Source organism: Hemiscyllium ocellatum, unplaced genomic scaffold, assembly GCF_020745735.1.
Source record: "Hemiscyllium ocellatum isolate sHemOce1 unplaced genomic scaffold, sHemOce1.pat.X.cur. scaffold_608_pat_ctg1, whole genome shotgun sequence".
In the NCBI taxonomy this organism is placed as follows: Eukaryota; Metazoa; Chordata; class Chondrichthyes; order Orectolobiformes; family Hemiscylliidae; genus Hemiscyllium; species Hemiscyllium ocellatum.
The window spans coordinates 240337-246629 of NW_026869132.1; positions in this window are offsets into that span (position 1 = coordinate 240337).

The following is a 6293-nucleotide window of genomic DNA, read 5'->3' on the forward strand; positions in this document are numbered from 1 at the left end:
GTCAAACTTCACATCCAACTTTCCAGGGAGTATATAGATAGCTTCGGAATAAAACGAATCAAACGCACTGTGTACCATTCAGAATCACATGGTGCACTGGAAAGGCGACGTCAATTATTAAAGACTATGTTGAGGTTTTATGGTTCGGAGTAGCCACATTATTTCCATAAGGGAGTTGCGTCAGTACTGTTTGCGATCTGAGATATATCGAAAGAATCCACAAAACTAAGATCATCTGAGACCAATTTGGGGCACAAAGAAAGAGGACCATTAAAATTTATTAAGGAAATATTAATAAGTCAGGTTACAGAGACCACGCATTTGGACGATTTGTCAAATTTTAGAATTGGACTAAATAAGTTGTCGAGACAGCACTTAAAATTACCGCAGCAAATGTTGAAGCAGGAAGTGTATGAGAAACAAAAAAATCAGAATTTTGCCACTGGGAACAATGTATTTATTTAAATTTCATTAACTGGTGAAACTATAAAGCAAGGTTTCGAAGACCTTATCAAATTAAGAAGAAATCGAGTAAGGTTAGCTACTTGATAGGAACTCCTGACATGAAGGAATCTCACAGAACGTGTGATGGGAATATGCGCTAATGGTATTTTGGCAGAGAATGAACGCAATGGCAGAATGTGGTATTGAATACAACACATTGAGAAGAACCAATTTCAACGAATTCTGCATTGGACGTTCCTGCTATAAACTTGGACAATGCAAAAGTTGTCCAGTATTGGTAAAGTTATTCAGTTCTCTTCCAGAAGAAAATCGTAAGAGTTATTACTCTTGCATGCTGAAATAAACTGGGAATTAATAACCTATTTGTAGATGACTTGCTGTTCTGATTTTGTAACATCCTTGCAGGCATAACCCTATAAAGTTGGTGCAAGTTTATACGGAGATGTCACGTATGTTCCAAGATGGCATAACCAAAGTGAGTTTCAATGAATGGAGTTCACCCATCATCATGGTGCCAAAGTCAGGTAAGACCCAAAAGTTATGTGTGGACTATCACAAAGTCAATGGTGTTAGAAAGACTGGTGCATCTACGCATCTGCAGTTGGAGGACTATGTGGAAGAGATTGGAAGAGCAACTTACATTTCCAAGTTGGACTTCCTCAAAGGTTACTGACAGTAAACTTTGTCGGAAAGATCAAACGCAATTTTGTAACGCCAACTGGACTGCAGAAATTTAAAGTAATGCCGTTTGTGCAAAAAAAATTCACTCGTATTTCAGAGGTTAACGGACAAGGTAATTGCTGGATACACAACAGTTTGGTGTGTGGTGTGTCTGGGACATTCAGTCTCATGGATTGAATATTTACAGAATTTCTCGGGCTTGTTTGATCGAATACGGGAGTCAAACTGATTTGTAAACCTAACTGAAAGTATATCTGCCAAAGCTAAAGTCACCTTCCTGGGCTATGTCGTTGAACACGGACAAATAGCCCCACGGGATGTGAAAACGAAATTTACGAGGAATTTTTATACATTGTTGACGAAAAGAGCAGTACGATGGTTTACCGGATTGAGTGACGTTTTCTGAAAGTTTGTGCTGACTGTTAGAAGTGGGACTGCTCAACTCACCGAATTGCTCAAAACAGGCAAGAAATTTCAGCGAACACAAGAATTTCAAAATTTATTTGACAGCCTAAACATTTTGTTAACCATTGCCAAACTATCAGCCACACCTAATTAACGAAGGTTTTCAGTGTGCCAGTGATGTGAATGTCTCTCATCTTCTGCACCTCTAATATCGACCTGTAAATCAGTTTCATTTGTATTCTGTGTTTATGGGGTTTAATTATCAGGACTGTTGTTTATTGTTTTGAAAAGCATATGTAAGTCTACTTTAGATAGCTAAGATCTGTGGGTATTTTATATTCTGTTTATTGTGTTTCATTCCTTAGTTTTGTGAATAATTTTCTCTCTGTTTTAAAAACTGGAAGTCAACCTAGCTAAAGTATTCTAAGTAAATCATACTACACACTCACCAAAACAAACAGCGACGTTACACTCTGAATTTCCTGCATAAGAATGTTTTGAGTAGTCTGGCCTCGGCAAAACGGGAGTTATTTTTCTTAGAGGAGAGCTGATTGTGAGGAGACATGATTGACGTGTACAAAATAATGAGGAGCATGGAATTACAGATTGAAGGAAACAGTTGCTCTTGATCGATCACCAGCGTTTGTAGAGTTCAGACAAGATGCAGAAAGCTTTGAATAGATTTGTCGGAAAACTTTATCAGTCTGCAGGTGGTAGACTCTGGAACTCACTCTCTATAAAGATTAGTTGGACATTGAACTCTTCATTCTTCTCTGAATCCATGGGCCAAGGAGTTTCAAAAAAATGCTCAAAGCCGAGCGTTCCCGCGAGCAACAATGATGCGATCAGTGGCTTTGCGAAATGGAAAGGTGCCCATGACCAAGGTGTCCGACTATTCGTCTTCCTCCTGTGATGACTCTGGAATATTGACCCTGAGGTTGTCATGGACAATTAATGAATGCATTCTTATTCCTGCAGATTAAAAACTCACCTTATTTCAGCTGAAGGGAAATCAGTTTTCAAATGCGTAATAAACGCCTGCATTTCCCTCGAGCCAGGTAGGACTCGAACCTACAGTCTCCTGATCCGTAGTCAGGCGGACACACTTCATCAGTAACATTTCACGCAGCCAATTTATGATCAATATTGCTATTATCCCTTATATTCCTTCATCCCCAGATTTCAGGCACAGTGGTCTCACAGAACTTTTGTCTTTTGATTTGCCAATCTATATTTATCTGATCGTTTTGGATTAGCTTTATGAATGAGCTGAAAATGTGTTGCTGGTTAAAGCACAGCAGGTTAGGCAGCATCCAAGGAAAAGGAAATTCGACGTTTCGGGCATAAGCCCTTCATCAGGAATGAGGAGAGTGTGCCAAGCAGGCTAAGATATATGGTAGGGAGGAGGGACTTGGGGGAGGGGCGATGGAGATGTGATAGGTGGAAGGAGGTCAAGGTGAGGGTGATAGGCCGGAGTGGGGTGGGGGCGGAGAGTTAAGGAAGAAGATTGCAGGTTAGGAGGGCGGTGCTGAATTGAGGGAACCGACTGAGACAAGGTAGGGGGAGGAGAAATGAGGAAACTGGAGAAATCTGACTTCATTCCTTGTGGTTGGAGGGTTCCTAGGCAGAAGATGAGGCGCTCCTCCTCCAGCCGTCGTGTTGTTATGTTCTGTCGGTGGAGGAGTCCAAGGACCTGCTTGTCCTCGGTGGAGTGGGAGGGAGAGTTATCTTCAGACCTCATCAAAACAAAATCAGCAGACAGTTCACCACAATTTTCTATGAACAATTCTATTTTCGCTTTACTGAATGAAACACGCATTTTTCACATGGCACCTCAGTTTGTCTGGTATGACCGTTTGTAACGTCTTTCACACAGCTTTAAACGGCAATCCTGTCAGTATTGAATTAATTGACAAACCGTTTCTCATGGCAAACTGACAGCGTGCATACCTTTTCAAGATGAGGGAACATATCTGAATGAATTGTGACTTGGACATTAGTTATCGTGAATACAAAGTAAATACAATCAGATTGTAATGGTGTTGAGCTCTACCACTCTTTCAGAAGCTTCGAGACAAGGTGAATACTTCCAGCGTTTTCTGTTTTTTAAAAAAAATATGTGTCAGTTTGCCAGTTTTTTGCTTCTGCACATGTTCTTGGGATGAAAGGTATGAAAAGTTGTGGGTCGAAAGCAGGAGCAGTCGCCTCCTTCCGTCATGCAACTCCCAGCTCTTCCTCTGCTTTTGTAGTTTTGTGAAAGCACTAACTGGCTTTAATATTGGATTTTAATGATAATCTAAGTGTTTACATGTTATTCTTGCTGCCAAAATATGTAATAAAACAATACATCAATTTTGATCAATTTCACGATTTATGTTTGCATGTCCAGGTCATAATTCTACTTTTAAGGAGAAGGCAGCATTACATATTGGTAACAATAAATGCCAATGATTTGCAGGCCATGGCTGTCAGAGCACGTAATCCAAATTACGAGACTTCCAGGGACGGTCTCTGTTTCTTTCATCCTGGAAACTGTCTGATTCGGCATTACACTCTCCCATCCTTCTGCACGTGATGCCTTCCATTCTGTCTTGATTTTGTTACGACTGTTTTCTAATACAGGGACTATCCAATCATCTATTATGTTGCTGTTTCAAAGAAAGAGAATCCTTCTCTCAGAGCACACTGCCTCCGTAGCTCAATGCTTAGATCGGGGAGGAACATGGACAAATGAAAGGCTGAATGCTTCATTTCATTGCTGTAACCAGACTCTGGTGTTGAAATCTGAAATGAGACAAAATAAGCCAATAGAGAGCAATACTACTTTCTGTCCGATATCTCCTGAGGCCACAGTCACCTCTCCAGAACGTGTCTGTGCGTTTACCTCTGGAAGTGAAATGGGGTTCAGATCACCGAGGGAGTGTAAACAAAGATTATCCATCTTAAACTGAAGTCGCATACATTGTAAAACGTGACTGGATAATAGCATTGCGACTAGTGCTTGAAACATTTAGGAACACAAGGGGACATACCAAGAGCTGAAAACTTGGATGACGGGCCTCTTTCCGTTCTGTAAACAGTCGATGACTTGCTCAAACGTATGACCTGATAAATCAAACGCCATATGCATTGCCATTAAGAAGCAGTCTAACAGCTCAGGAGGCAGCACTTGTGGTGTATTGGTTAAGACTGGGTGTTTTCCACATCGCGGCCAGAGTTGGGTGCCTGATCAGGGAATCAGGTTTTATTGTTCCTGACTGATAATAGCGAGAGTGGAGCAGCTCTGATGGGAATGCTTTCAATGTCTCAAAGCAGTTAATGCCTCGAGAACATCAGAGTTCATGTCTCTGTTCCTGCAAGAAGGGGAAGGTACCTTGACAGTTTCTGCTCAGTCGGTCAGTCCACCCTTCATTCCCCTCTCACATAGTTTCTAAAGATTCCCAGAGTTGAAACGGTGCTCTGTTTAATTGTTTCCTTTGCACTCCCACTGGTTGCACGTATTGAGTTGTTGGAAATTTATGATTTGCTCAAGAGCAGCGTGCGAGACGATTCTATCTTCCCCTCCTCTGACAGTACTGTGAGGTTGACTCTGATGTTCTCAGTTGCATTCATCGATTGGAGACATTAACCGGTAGATTAAAAGTGCCACAAATAATTCCAAACAGAATGAAATTCTTTCAAGTATTCTGCCTGCAAAGTACTGAGAAACTGCTCAGTTTTGAGAGGTATTTAGGAAAACCATGTTTAAGAAGATAAACAACTTGCTTTGCAAGATGGTTCTAATGAAGATCTCAATTCTTTCGAACCATTCGGTGGAATTGTGTTGATCATTTTAGTACTTTGTATTACCACACCGACCCCTCGTTTAAAAAACGAATCTGTTAAACAAACAATTGCGGTATAATCGACAATACTTATAAGTGGACAATAGATTGAAGGTGGGCATGCAATCATATCAATTGTTCAGACATCCCAGCATTTCAAAGATTCTTTCTCCAGCAGATCAGGAATTCAAAGCACATTTCGGATTCGGGGCAATGAGTTTGTAAGTGTAATAAAGAGCGGCAGTGTTTTTGAGACAGTGAATAGTCGAATGAACAACCTCCAGATTTGCAAATAAGCAAATCATTAAGCCACTGATTCAAGTGCGATTGCTGCATTTCTGTGATGATATCAGGACCAGGATAATCAATTGTTACCGTTCACTGGGTGAACAACTAGTAAATTTAATCAAATTCATCACTTCACTCCAACTGATCCCACATTGTGAAGCGGTCAATTTCGCATTGGAAACACACTTGATCTCATGAAGCTTTCATTCACCCTGTGTTTGTGCAGCTATTCAATGAGATTACCACTGATCTGATAAATTTAACTCTTGTTTCATGCTTTTACTCGATAGTTCGAGGTAAACTTGTGCTGAAAAAGAAGTTGTGTATTCTCATTAATTTGGGAGTTTCGCGGCCGTACCACTCAGTTTCTCTGAATGGTAACTGAGAATATGTGATAGTTGTCAGCAGTGGTTACTTCCACATGTGAGGTAACTGGTGAAGTAAATGATGTTAAACTTCCTTATTACTGAAGCATGCATTTCTACAATATCCTAGGCTATCTATCGCTCTTTGATATTCCCGATAAATAAATACGGAGGGGGATTATTAAGTCTGGGGTAATATAAAGGAAGACTGTAACATTTTCCTTCGATATATAAAGTACAAAAGAGAGGCAAAAGTGAACATTAG